Below are 14468 nucleotides of genomic sequence, written 5' to 3' on the forward strand. Positions count from 1 at the left end.
TTATAGCAATTTTTAGAAAAGAACCCAATACCTTTGTCACTATACAGTTGTACAGTGAGATACAGAGCATCTCCTACTCATTGCAAACATGCTGGGAGGGTGGCTCTATCCGCCTTAGTGCAGCTGCTGTACCATACTGTGATGCAGTAAGTTAGCAGGCTCTCAATGGGCGAGTGGTGGAAGGGTGAGCTGTAGTCCACAAAGAGCATTCTGGCGTAGCTCTGCCGCTGTTCTAGGTGACTCAGCACCGAGTGGAGAGTGATGGCATCTTCTGTGAATCTGTTTGCACGGTATGCAAACTGGTGGGGGTCGAATTCTGGGGGGAGGTAATCCTTGGTGTGCTGAAGGACTAGTCTCTCAAAGCATTTCATGATTACCGGTGTGAGGGCCACAGGGCAATAATAGTTCAGGCTGGTGATGGGAGACTTCTTTGGTACTGGGATGATTGTGGCTGATTTTAGACAGGATGGGATGGCTGCTTCATCCAGTGAGAGGTTGAAGATTCTGGTGGAGATGAGGGTGAGCTGGTGGGCACATGGTCTTAGCACTTTACCACGTATTCCGTCTGGACGCCTTCCTGGGGTTCACTGCTAGGAACACTCATCTGACATCGTGCTCCGTTACAGTGAATGGAGCGGTGCAGGAACCAGGTGAGGATGAGGATGGGAGCAGGGCTGAGGCAGATGAATGCTGCTGTTGTGGTGTTTCAAAGCGGGCAAAGAAGCTGTTTATGTCCTCTGCTAGCTGCACACTCAGGTTTTCTGTTTTCACAGTTCTGCCTCTGTGGTTTATGATGTCTATTATTCCATGCCATGTGTTGTTGCTGGACAGGTGGGACCCCTTTTCAGGTCAGCTCGAGCAGACCTGTACAGAGCTCTGTCAACAGACCTACAGGGAGTGCAGAATTATTAGGCAAGTTGTATTTTTGAGGAATAATTTTATTATTGAACAACAACCATGTTCTCAATGAACCCAAAAGACTCATTAATATCAAAGCTGAATGTTTTTGGAAGTAGTTTTTATTTATTTTTTTGTTTTAGTTATTTTAGGGGGATATCTGTGTGTGCAGGTGACTATTACTGTGCATAATTATTAGGCAACTTCACAAAAAACAAATATATACCCATTTCAATTATTTATTTTTACCAGTGAAACCAATATAACATCTCCACATTCACAAATATACATCTCAGAATCAGAATCAGAATCAGAATCGTGTTTATTGGCCAAGTACAGTGGGGCAAAAAAGTATTTAGTCAGCCACTGATTGTGCAAGTTCCCCCACCTAAAATGATGACAGAGGTCAGTAATTTGCACCAGAGGTACACTTCAACTGTGAGAGACAGAATGTGAAAAAAAAATCCATGAATCCACATGGTAGGATTTGTAAAGAATTTATTCGTAAATCAGGGTGGAAAATAAGTATTTGGTCAATAACAAAAATAAGATAAGATAAGATAAGATAAGATAGAACTTTATTAATCCCTCGGGTGGGTTCCTCTGGGAAATTCGATTTCCAAAAAAGCACAGCACCGACAGAAGTTACAGAGTTATACACACACACATATATATAAATACAGAGACAATATAAATAAAATATACGAAGGGGATAAATAGAATAAATAGGAATAAAAATAAAAATACAAGTGAATTGCACATTTCAAGTATTGAGTCTATTGCACCGTTGACTATTTACAAAAGTATTGCACAAAAGGTATTGCACAGTGAGGTGAAGAGGCACTACAGCTTAGTTGTTCCCTCCTTTGTCCTCCTGTTTCCCCTCCCTCTCCCCTCCAGAGAGGAGTTAAACAGTCTGATGGCGTGTGGGACAAAGGAGTTTTTAAGTCTGTTAGTTCTTGTCTTTGGGAGAAGCAACCTGTCACTGAACAGACTCTTCTGGTTGTTAATGGCCGTGTGCAGAGGATGCCTGGCATTGTCCATAATGTCCATCAGTTTCTTTAATGTCCTTTTCTCTGCCACTGTCACCAGAGTGTCCAGCTTCATGCCGACCACAGAGCTAGCCCTCCTGATCAGTTTCTCCAGCCTGGATGAGTCCTTCTTTGCTGTGCTGCTCCCCCAGCACACCACAGCATAGAAAAGTACTCCAGCAACCACCGACTGGTAAAACATCCTCAGGAGCTTCCTGCAGATGTTAAAAGACCTCAGCCTCCTGAGGAAGTACAGTCGGCTTTGGGCTTTTTTATACAGGTGCTCTGTGTTGCATGACCAGTCCAGTTTATTGTCCACCCACAGCCCGAGGTACTTGTACTTGTTGACCACCTCCACCTCCTCCCCCTCTATCTGAACCGGCAGTGGACCTTCTCTGGACCTCCCGAAGTCCACAACCAGTTCCTTAGTCTTTGAGGTGTTGAGTTGCAGGTGGTTTGTGTGACTCCATGCGACAAAGTTCCTCACCAGACTTCTGTACTCCTCTTCCTGATCATCCCAGATACACCCCATGATAATACAACTCAATATTTAGTATTTTAGTATTTATTTATTTATTGTCATTGTCAAGAACAATGAAATTGCGTTTGGGGCTTCCATACAACCCAAAAAAAAGAAGAAAATAATAAATACCCCTTAAAACCCAAGTGTACATATTTAACCCAGTGTGACTCCAATGCAATAAGACAATCCTTAGCAATAATGTTCGTAGAAATTCAGACAAAGACCTGAGAAACATGACAAAATACAACAATGCAACCCATTCAATATTATTGTACTGTGAGATATGATATCAGATATGATAGTTATCTATTTAAGAAAGAGGCGGGGGGGCAGGAGGGGGAAGAGAATAAAGATATGATGCACCAATGCAGACCAGTTCATTGCTATTAAGAAGTTGGATATGGTTATTGTCCGTGAGAGGGGGGCAGAGAGTTCAGGAGCCTCACAGCCTGTGGATACAGGCTGTTGGCCAGTCTGGATGTTCTGGCCTGTATAGACCTGTACCTTCTCCCTGAGGGCAGCAGATGGAAAAGGTGGCGCGCAGGGTGATGTTGGTCCCGCAGGATACTGTGCACCCTCCTCAGACAGCGAGTGGGGAAGATATTACTGATCTCTGGCAGACTTGTTCCAATAATTCTGCCAGCTTCTTTCACCACCCGCTGGAGTGCTTGCTGATCGGCCTTGGTGCAGCTGGGGAACCACACTAGAAATCCATACGTCAGAACGCTGCTGATGGCACAGTTGTAGAAGTTCAACATCAGAGATCTGGGAATGTGTGCGCTCCGCAGTCTCCTCAGGTAGTAGAGGCGCTGTTGGGCCTTCCGTACAACTGAGGTGATATGGTTGCCCCAGGACAGGTCCTCGGTCACAGTTACCCCCAAGAATTTAAAACTGCTCACCCTCTCCACCGCCTCACTGCCAATGAAGAGAGGCAGGTTGTTATGACCCCTCTTCCGGAAATCTACAATGATCTCCTTGGTCTTTTTGGTGTTTAAGACCAAGTTATTGTCGTGGCACCATGACTCTAGTTGTTGCACCTCTGTCCTATAGTTTGTCTCATCATTGTTGGATATAAGTCCGAGCACTGTAGTGTCATCTGCAAACTTAACAATGAGATTGGACGCGCAGGAGGAAATACAGTCATGGGTGAAGAGAGTGTATAGCAGAGGGCTCAGAACACACCCCTGAGGGGCACCGGTGTTGACCACAAGGGTGGAAGAGGTGTTCTTACCCACTCTGACACTCTGTCTACGGTTAGTGAGGAAGTCCACAATCCAGTTGCACAGAGAGGAGTTAAGTCCCAGTTGGTGGAGTTTGGGACGGAGTTTGTATGGCCGGATGGTATTAAAAGCCGAGCTGTAGTCTACAAAGAGGAGCCGTGCATAGGTGTTCCTGTGTTCCAAGTGCTTCAGTAATGTGTGCAGCACTGTGGCGATCGCATCCTCGGTTGACCGGTTCTCCCTGTATGCAAACTGGTGCGAGTCCAGGGATGGTGGAAAAGCAGCTCTGATGTGTTTAATGACCAGTCTCTCCAGGCATTTGGCGGGAATGGGGGTGAGTGCCACAGGTCTGAAATCGTTCAGACATGTGACATTTGACTGTTTTGGGATGGGAACGATGGTTGCTGCTTTGAAACAGGATGGTACCAGTGAACAGGACAACGAGGTGTTATATATAGAGGTGAAGACGTCCGCCAGGTCCGCAGCACAGTCTTTTAGCACCCGGCCCAGCACTCCATCCGGTCCGGCCGCCTTCCTGGTGTTAATGCTCCGGAACACACGCCTCAGCTCATGAGTGCTCAGGACCGGAGCAGGGTCGGTTGAGGGGAGAGGGGACAGGACAGGGTCGGTGTTCTCCCTGTCAAAACGGGCATAAAAGAGATTTAGATCCTCAGCCAGAGTAGAACTGTCGGCTGAGGGTGATGGTGTTCTTCTTTTGTAGTCCGTGATAGCCCTGATGCCCTCCCAGACCTGCCTTGGGTTTGTGTTGTTCTCAAACCTGGCCTCGATACGCCTCCTGTGCTGCTGCTTGGCAGTCTTGATGCCTCTTCTCAGGTTGGCCCTGGCAGCACTGTATGCCTCCTGGTCCCCGGATTTGAAAGCGTTGTTCCTTGTTCGAATAAGTTGTTGAACTCCGTGTGTCATCCAGGGTGGATTATTAGGGAACACACGGAATCGTTTCCAAGTTGTTACATTGTCCACACAGAAACAGATGTAGTCCAAGACAGTGGAGGTGTAACTGTCCAATGCGACACGATTGTCAGTGTCCTGCACCTTGAATACATCCCAGTCTGTGCAGTGGAAACAGTCCTGAAGCATCGGAATAGCATCCTGCGGCCATGTTCTCACGGTTTTGGTTGTAATCCCAGTGCTCTTGATCTTTTGTGTGTATATTGGGTGTAGCAGAAGGGAGAGATGGTCTGACAGACCCAGGTGGGGATAAGCCTGGGCTCTGTACGCATTCGCCATGTTGGTGTACACCTGGTCCAACGTTCTATCTCCTCTGGTAGCACACTTCACATTACGGTGGAAATTGTGAAGTACAGATTTCAGGTCCGCGTGGTTAAAATCCCCAGCCGCAATAAAGACACTGTCCGGGTGTGCTACCAGGCTGTTATTGATGCTGCTGCTCAATTGTGCTAACGCTAGCTTAGCATTAGCATCTGGTGGAATGTAAACAGCGCAGATGTAAACGGCAGAAAATTCCCGAGGGAGATAGAATGGACGGCACTGGAGATAGAATGGACGGCACTGGAGATAGAATGGACGGCACAATACTTTGTAACATAACCTTTGTTGGCAATAACAGAGGTCAAACGTTTACTATAGGTCTTTACCAGGTTTGCACACACAGTAGCTGGTATTTTGGCCCATTCCTCCATGCAGATCTTCTCGAGAGCAGTGATGTTTTGGGGCTGTCGCCGAGCAACACAGACTTTCAACTCCCGCCACAGATTTTCTATGGGGTTGAGGTCTGGAGACTGGCTAGGCCACTCCAGGACTTTCAAATGCTTCTTAAGGAGCCACTCCTTTGTTGCCTGGGCGGTGTGTTTTGGATCATTGTCATGTTGGAAGACCCAGCCTCGTTTCATCTTCAAAGTTCTCACTGATGGAAGGAGGTTTTGGCTCAAAATCTCACGATACATGGCCCCATTCATTCTGTCCTTAACACGGATCAGTCGTCCTGTCCCCTTGGCAGAAAAACAGCCCCATAGCATGATGTTTCCACCCCCATGCTTCACAGTAGGTATGGTGTTCTTGGGATGCAACTCAGTATTCTTCTTCCTCCAAACACGACGAGTTGAGTTTATACCAAAAAGTTCTACTTTGGTTTCATCTGACCACATGACATTCTCCCAATCCTCTGCTGTATCATCCATGTGCTCTCTGGCAAACTTCAGACGGGCCTGGACATGCACTGGCTTCAGCAACAGAACACGTCTGGCACTGCGGGATTTGATTCCCTGCCGTTGAAGTGTGTTACTGATGGTGACCTTTGTTACTTTGGTCCCAGCTCTCTGCAGGTCATTCACCAGGTCCCCCCGTGTGGTTCTGGGATCTTTGCTCACCGTTCTCATGATCATTTTGACCCCACGGGATGAGATCTTGCGTGGAGCCCCAGATCGAGGGAGATTATCAGTGGTCTTGTATGTCTTCCATTTTCTGATGATTGCTCCCACAGTTGATTTTTTCACACCAAGCTGCTTGCCTATTGTAGATTCACTCTTCCCAGTCTGGTGCAGGTCTACAATACTTTTCCTGGTGTCCTTCGAAAGCTCTTTGGTCTTGGCCATGGCGGAGTTTGGAGTCTGACTGTTTGAGGCTGTGGACAGGTGTCTTTTATACAGATGATGAGTTCAAACAGGTGCCATTCATACAGGTAACGAGTGGGGGACAGAAAAGCTTCTTACAGAAGACGTTACAGGTCTGTGAGAGCCAGAGATTTTCCTTGTTTGAGGTGACCAAATACTTATTTTCCACCCTGATTTACAAATAAATTCTTTACAAATCCTACCATGTGGATTCATGGATTTTTTTTTCACATTCTGTCTCTCACAGTTGAAGTGTACCTCTGGTGCAAATTACTGACCTCTGTCATCATTTTAAGTGGGGGAACTTGCACAATCGGTGGCTGACTAAATACTTTTTTGCCCCACTGTAGCTTGTTCTGCAAAGTCTAACCATATAACCTGGTCTCCAACAGCAGGTGCAGTTTGCGCAGCTCTGTTTTTAGGACTTCTTCTCTATGTTGGCTTAAATGATGAGATTAACCTGATTTTGATCTGATTTCCTCATGGAGAAAGATCGGACTGACTGATTGACAGGACAGATGATCAGAGGTGCAGAGTTATCATCATCATTAACACCAGGACAGAAGAATGGATAGAGTTTCCCGGTGAAGGAGCAGCCAGTAAAGGAATAGATAAGAGCTGCATGATCTGCATCAAAAAAGGAGACCAGACCCTCCTCATAATCCACAAACACCCCGACCTTGTCAGGATAAGACTGAAGAGGGAGACGGACTTCAGGATCCTCAAAAGCTACACAAATGTTTTCATATACTCCTACAGTCCAGTAACCTTTCTCAGGACTCGGTGTGATTTTTTTCTTCCTGTTGACTGACTCTGTGACCACTCCTAAAGCCCATTCGGTCTTCCCTTTAACCAGAACTTCAAAGTAAAATCTGCCTGAAGAGAAACTCTGCTTTCCGGAAACAACAATCTCTTCAGAAAATCTCTCTGGGTTGTCTGGACATTTCTTCTTATCACCACAGTGTACTTGTTTTCCATCATCAGACAGGATGAGTTTAGGATGTGCTGTATCAGGATCAAGAGTCACATCCACTGCATACTGCTGGACCCTCTTCCGCTCAGCCTCAAACAGCTTCTTCATGTCTTTACTGAATATCTCTTTCAGCTGATCCACAGCTCTCACCACAGTCCCCTCATATAATGGTGGATGGATACTGACCTCTGTCCAGTCCTTGGTGGTTGGAACAGCTTTCAGGGATGAGAAGCTTTGGAGGAGGTGGAGGTGATCTTTAGCGCGTGAAAGCTGGCCCACCTCAGAGCTTCTCTTCATCAGCTCAGAGATTTCTTGTTCCAGATCTGTGATGAAACCTTCAGCCTGTTTGTCTGTTGTTTCCTGTTTGTCTTCAATCTCCTTTATCAGTTCATTCAGGCATCTGGCAACAGACTCCTTCAGAGCAGTGAAGACCCGAACACCTTCTGCTTTCTCTCTGTCTGCAGCATCTTTACTCATCTTCACTGACTCTTTGATCTCCTGAATCTTCAGCCATGTCTTCTGGATCATCTGTTGAATTTCAGCCTCAGTCTTCCCCAGTTCTGACTTCGGTCCTTCATATTCTTCTCTCAGAGGAAGAAACTCATGAGTCTTGTGGTCAACAACAAAGCAGAGCATGCAGACACATGTCTGATCGGTCTTGTTTTTCAGGTTCTCCTCAGGATCAGAATCAGCTGATGTTGTTTTAGACTTGAAGCAGCCAGGTGAGGCTGCAGGTGAGTCTGACAGTAGGAGGCAAGACACACCAAGCAGGACTTCAGGGCCTTCAGTTTGGTTGCAGTGCAGATGTCACAGGGAACTTCTCCTGGTTTGGCAGCTTGTTGCTCTGAGCTGCTGCTGCTGACTTTCTGCTGCGCTTCATGTCTGAACTGAGCCAGTGTTGGGGAGTAATGGAATACATGTACCGGTGTTATGTATTTAAAATACAAAATATGAGTAACTGTATTCTGTCATTAGGGGGTCCTCTTGGGGGGATACTCCCACAGGGCTTAAATCTGGGACTCACCATTTGATTCAAGTTTAGAGGTTTGTTTTTTTCTTTTTTACTGTTTAAAAAACTGGACTGGATTGGATTGTTTTTTTGTGTTTTGTGATTGTGTTGTGTTTAACTACCCCTGTTATTTCATAGTGGTCTATCAACCATTATATATAACCTTATCTCCCTGATTAGGTCAGTTTAGTTTGTTTGGGCAGTCATTTGGGATGTGGAGTCCTCATTTTGTTTGCCTGAATTCAGTCTGGTTTCTTTGACCTCTTTTTTTAGATTGACATTTATTATTTTGGTGAATGTAATTTTTAGGATTAAATAAAGGAAACCCCTCTTTTCATAATAATTCCTGGGACTGATCCTGCTTTTCAACTAAGTCCGTCACAGCAATCTGGACACAACCATGAAACCTGTAAATTAAATTCCTGGGTTTAATAGTTTTCACTTTTTGAAGACTTTGTATCTAAAACAGATAAAGGCCCTGTTGCAAATAAAAAAAAAAGGGGCAAGATTAAAGGTACAAGGTGACTTGGCTCTTGCATTGAGTTAAGTTCAAAAACTGTAGTATCTGTTTCTGTACAGAGCTCTGGTTAGGAGGAAAATTCCAACCCTTGGAAAATTGAAATACTCAACTGTTGCCCATCTCGAAGAGCAGGATGTTACATCCTGCGGTGTCTTTGTATGCAAGGTAGCTATAATGGTCATGATGTATTGCACTTGAATAAGCACAAACTTTAATTAACATGAAATGCTCAGCTCCTATCACATACAACAATAGTTTCCTGTTGACCAAGAGGGGATTGCCAGGCTAAGACTGGACATGTGCTCTCTCAGGTATGCTTCAGAAACGGCTCTCTCAATATTAATTTAAAATATTTATATGCATATCCTCACTGTTGCATATATTTTCAGATCATCTTTACCAGCTCTGCTGTGTTGAGAGAAGCTCTGGTGCAGAAACTGATGAGTGGGTAAGATAATGAAATCCAGACCTAAGACTGAAGCACAGAATTCTGAGGTAACTGCACATTTACACATCTTTAGTTGGTTCATTCAACAAACTGACTTTAAATGAATGACTGACAACATTAAATGTTTCTCTCTTCAGATTGAATGCATCTGCTGTGGAAAGTCCCACACAAGACCCACACAGTGTGCATGGACTTCTCTATCCGGTCTTTAATTCTGACGTTATTAGCCATGTCTGGGCCCAAACTCTGCTGCAGGTCCCTAAGTCAAATGATCACTTCAGCATTACTGAGAGTTGAGAAACCGTCTAAATTCTTTCATCTGTAATAAAATGATCACTGTGGCTGCTCTACCAGGTGTAACAATTAAATTTAACATCCAGGCATCCATGAAAATAGAATTTATGACATTTAACCGAGTTAGAAGTTAGCAGGGAGTTAGCTCGCTTGCTTCCCTCTAAATATAATATACCATGTTCAGAATGAGGGATTTAAGAAACAAATTAAGACATACAGCTCTGCTATCACTTCCAACATAAATGAAGACAGGAAAGTAAACAGCAGTGACGTTTGTAGGGTTACTGAAGTTGGGCTAGCTGGTATATTATGTGCTAAGTGATCGCTAGCGCGACAAAGCTATGTTAGCATAACATAAACAGCAAAGCTGGAGGACGAACGCTAACAAACGGAGGACTTTTTTCCACTCGATAAAAGTTTATGTGAGGGTTCCCAATGGTTAGGGACAAATGCAATCGCATGGCAGGATGCTGTAAACGGACCAATCATCAGTCAGAAGAACCACCGAGATAATCCATCCACAATATGAGGTTAGTTATTAATATACTGCTGCATGGGCTGGGCTGTAGTTACATCGTAAGGATTTAAAAACTGAGCTTTAAAGTGATTAGCGGTAATAAAAACCGAGAGAAGCTGAGAGTGACCACTGGCTGTTTTTAGGGGCTTGTTGAGATTAAATAGAACTAGATAAAAAGCATTAAAACATGTTAAAAACACTACAGCCTTATTAAATGCAGACTACTTTGGGCCCGGAAGCAGGATTCATCACGTCATCACTTAAAGACCGGATTGCAGAAGGCGATTAACTATGACACATTTTAAATAAACAGAAATAAATGATTCATGCTTAATGACTGATTTTAGTCTTGATAATTCAATGTACTGGCAATGAATATTTAAACATGTTTGTGGGTTGATTTGAATGCTTCAGGTGTGAGTGCAGCCACTCAGCCTCCACTCAATGTGCTGACAGAGCCAGGTGCAGATGTGTCACAAGTTACTCTGCTTGTAGGCTATGACACATGGCCACAGGCGGCACTAGTGGACTGGACTCACTTTGAGTGCAGACACTGTAAAGTCCATGCTTTAGTCCGCAGGCAACAATGCTGAAATCAGATCAGAGTAATAAAATTTTAGAAGAATAATGATGAAGACAGCAAGATTCTCGATAACCTAAACTGACAGACTGTATTTGAACCACACAAATGTCACAGATATATCCAGTGTTTGTTTCCTGGTTTGTCTGCGGCTCCTGAAAAGCATATCTGTTTGACCAACACCAATTATTCTAAAATGCCAGATAATCTGAAAATGTGGTGACATGAAGTTATTTGCTCATGATTATGTTTTTGTGGCGTGACTTTTGACATTAATATGCTTCCACACAGGGACGGTCCTAGCCTGTTTGGTGCCCTGGGTGAACACTCCCTCTGGTGCGTCCCCCACCTCCCCCTCACACACACACACACACACACACACACACACACACTCACACACACACACACACACACACACACACACACACACACACACACACACACACACATATAAAACATATTAAGGATTGCGCATTAACATATTTTATTGTGATAACTGTTGTCGGAACTATACTGAATTTAAACAGATAAACAAACACACACAGAAAGAGAGTATGCATAGTATGCAAACGGCTAACAAACAGCCATTATAATTCGTAAAGGAGACAAATCAGCAATACACCTCTTCCAATTAATGTCTAATTAATATTGTGCTGAACACTGTCTGCCCACTGTCTATTATCATGGCTTTGACCTTTCCTTGTCCATCTTCCATTGGTGTTAGTTTTGCACTCCAATATCTGATTGACTGATTGACAGAACAGGTGATGATCAATTATCATGGTCATCATCATCATCCTCATCACTATCACCATCACCTATCATCACAGGACAGATGATCAGAGGTGCAGAGTTTTTACCATCATCATCAACATTCCAGGGACAGAAGAATGGGTAGAGTTTCCCGGTGAAGGAGCAGCCAGTAAAGGAGTAGATAAGAGCTGCATCATCTACATCATGAAAGGAGACCAGACCCTCCTCATAATCCACAAACACCCCCACCTTCTCAGGATCTGACTGAAGGGAGAGACAGACTGGAAGACCCTCCAGAGCTATATAATTATTTTTATATACTCCTACAATCCAGTAACCTTTCGTTCGGTTCAGTTCAACCGTGAATTTTTCCTTCCTGTTGACTGACTCTGTGACCACTCCTAACATCAATTTGGTCTTGTATTTTACTTGAACTTCAAAGTAAAATCTGCCTGATGACAAACTCTGCTTTCCTAAAACAATGAGAAATTCAGAAAATCTCTCTGGGTTGTCTGGAAGATCATTCTCCTCTTCACCACAGTGCACTTGTTTCCCATCATCAGACAGGATGAGTTTAGGATGTGCTGTATCAGGATCAAGAGTCACATCCACTGCATACTGCTGGACCCTCTTCAACTCAGCTTCAAACAACTTCTTCATTTCTTTATTGAGTGTCTCCTTCAGTTGACTAACAGCTCTCACCCCAGCTCTCACCACAGTCCCCTCATATGATGGTGGATGGATACTGACCTCTGTCCAGTCCTTGGTGGTTGGAGCAGCTTTCAGGGATGAGAAGCTTTGGAGGAGATGGAGGTGATCTTTAGAGTGTGAGAGCTGCTCCACCTCAGAGCTTCTCTTCATCAACTCAGAAATTTCCTGTTCCAGATCTGTGATGAAACCTTCAGCCTGTTTCTTTGTTGATTCTTGTTTGTCTTCGATCTCCTTTATGAACTCATTCATACGTTTGTCAACAGAGCAGTGAAGACCTGAACACCTTCTGCTTTCTTTCTGTCTGCAGCATCTTTGCTCATCTTCACTGACTTTTTGATCTTTCGAATCTTAAGTAGTCTCTTTATGATCATCTGTTGAATTTCAGCTTCAGTCTTGACCAGCTCTGCCTTCTTTACTTCATATTCTTCTCTCAGAGGAACAAACTCATGAGTCTTGTGGTCAAAAACACAGCAGATCAGCTGATGTCTTTTCAAACCTTTCATTGTCAGATGAGGCTCCAGGTGAGTCTGACAGTAGGAGGCCAGACACACCAGGCAGGACTTCAGGGCCTTCAGTTTGGTTCCAGTGCAGATGTCACAGGGAACTTCTCCTGGTTTGGCAGCTTGTTGCTCTGAGCTGCTGCTGCTGACTTTCTGCTGAGCTTCATGTCTGAACTGAGAAACCATGTCAGATATGAAAGTGTTGATGTGCAGCTCAGGTCTGGTCTGAAAGACCTTTTTACACAAAGGACACTGACACCTCTCACTGATATCCCAGTGTTGACTGATGCAGCTTTTGCAGAAGTTGTGTCCACATGGTGTGGAGACTGGATCAGTGAAGACATCCAGACAGATGGAGCACAGAAACCGATCTTTCGATAGAAGACAGCTGGCAGCAGACATGTCTGCACTCTGAGTGAGAAAGAAAAGAAAATGATTTTATTTCAAATTCACTTTTCATTATGTTTAAAGTGGACTTTTTCCTGCTTTTCCTTCTTTCCTGTCAAATATCTCCTATTGTTCACCTTGTGAATGTTCATTTTTAAATAATAAGGTTAGTGTATGTAATCCCTGTGAGCTCAAAGTTCAGACTACAGATTGCTCTACAAACTGAGTTTCAGATAACTTTCTCTACGTGGGACAAATGCAGCCACTAGGAGGGTCACAATCCAGTCCCCTCCTAGTGCTGACCTCAAGCCTGGGGAAGAAGGGAGGGGGAAGGCATGTTCAAGCACAGTGAGAGATAAGGAGAGGCATCCATGTGGAGATGAGAATACAGACTAAATGTAGCAGCTATGACTGGTAAAGTGCTGATATTATTGAGAGAGTATAGGTAAATGAGTTGTGTATGCATTAAAAAAAAACATAGCAAGGAAGCACAACTATGACCATCAGAGGTAGCTTAAAGCTGTTCTACCACAGTGTAGGTAGGAAGAGAAACAGTGTATGGATAATCTTGAAGGATGAGTATGTCAGTGCTGTTGTGGAGGTGTTAGACATGATCAGGAATGTCTCACCAGTTGGGCAGTAGAGAAAGAGGAATTGTGGAGTAAGTTTGATGAAGTTTCACTATGTTTGTTATCATATATCTGTGAATATCGGGAGCAGTCCAACCTTATTAACATTTCCTGCCCTTTTTCCAACATTGTCTTCATTAAGTACATGTAAAATGTTCATTACTGTCACAACTCCACTTTTACACTTGGTATAATGTCCATCACTGATCACCATGCAGGGCTCGCAAAATTTCAAAATCCCTGGTGGCCCTTTGGGCAGAGACTCTTCAGTTTTTGGTAGCCCAAAATAAATTTAAGTAGCCCGAATAAAAAAGAGCAATTTTTTGATTGATGTTTTGTTTCCTGTTTTGTTTCTGTTACAATATTATACATTAAAGTATAATATTGTAACGGAAACAAAACATTAATCAAAAAATTGTTGAAACACAAATTACAACATTGTATAAAAATTACAATCATCAACTCAAATACTTGGTTCTAATTGAACAGAAATTTCTATGAACTTGTAAAAACTGTGTAGAACATGAATCAGTCTGTGTCAGATCCTGAATTTGAAATTTCCACTGAAGTCACGGGTAAGAGCATAGCTGGACTGGCCATCGGGCATACCGGGCACTTGCCCGGTGGGCCGCTGGCGATTTTTTGTTTTTATGGGCCGATGGATTTTTTTTTTTTAATTAATTAATTAATTTTTTTTTAGGAAGGGTATATATAATGAAAGGTGTTGGATTGGCCAATTGGTCATGATCAACTCTGGGCTGGACCAATTACAGCCGAGGAGGCCGGATGCACCCTCCCCCTTGTTTAGCAATCATGTGATTTTCGCGCATTGCATGCCGGGAACTCGTGGCAAAACAATCCAAGTACCGCATCAAATGCAAGCAT

At 43.8% G+C, this 14468-nt stretch overlaps 2 pseudogenes; both read right to left on the reverse strand.

Annotated features, from left to right (window-relative positions):
- Positions 1 to 77: 77 nt before the first annotated feature.
- Positions 78 to 10589, reverse strand: LOC146608003 (E3 ubiquitin-protein ligase TRIM39-like; annotated as a pseudogene).
- Positions 10590 to 11374: 785 nt separating this feature from the next.
- LOC146608004 (E3 ubiquitin-protein ligase TRIM21-like) lies at positions 11375 to 12969 on the reverse strand (annotated as a pseudogene).
- Positions 12970 to 14468: the final 1499 nt, after the last annotated feature.

The sequence above is a fragment of the Diplotaxodon limnothrissa genome, linkage group LG23 (genome assembly GCF_057381915.1).
Source record: "Diplotaxodon limnothrissa isolate DT_005_m linkage group LG23, D_limnothrissa_male_GT1.1, whole genome shotgun sequence".
Lineage (NCBI taxonomy): Eukaryota > Metazoa > Chordata > Actinopteri > Cichliformes > Cichlidae > Diplotaxodon > Diplotaxodon limnothrissa.